This window comes from Rhagoletis zephyria, unplaced genomic scaffold (assembly GCF_001687245.7).
Source record: "Rhagoletis zephyria isolate East Lansing unplaced genomic scaffold, Rhagoletis_zephyria_1.1 Rzeph_scaffold_12263, whole genome shotgun sequence".
Lineage (NCBI taxonomy): Eukaryota > Metazoa > Arthropoda > Insecta > Diptera > Tephritidae > Rhagoletis > Rhagoletis zephyria.
Window position 1 is genome coordinate 17,311 of NW_016169337.1, and position 226 is coordinate 17,536.

Consider the following 226-nt stretch of genomic DNA (forward strand, 5'->3'; position numbering starts at 1 on the left):
GATTCATTTGTTTGGAATGTGAGTCACGCAGAACAGGAGCTAAAATCTGATTATAACAATGGAAAAACCAACACATGGCTACTCGGTAAGTTTTAAATCTTAAAAAGGCTATAAAACTATTACTGACCTTGAAAATTTTTGTAGGTGATTCTGGTTACCCCTTGCAGCCATACTTGATGACGCCATTCAGAAGCGCAGCCGATGAAATTCAACGAATTTACAACAC

At 37.6% G+C, this 226-nt stretch overlaps 1 long non-coding RNA gene across 1 annotated transcript; it reads left to right on the forward strand.

Moving 5' to 3' along the window:
* LOC108377536 (uncharacterized) lies at positions 1 to 200 on the forward strand. The gene is made up of 2 exons (XR_001849335.1): positions 1 to 85; positions 145 to 200. It is a non-coding gene; the product is annotated as an uncharacterized LOC108377536 (long non-coding RNA).
* The last annotated feature ends 26 nt before the right edge of the window (positions 201 to 226 follow it).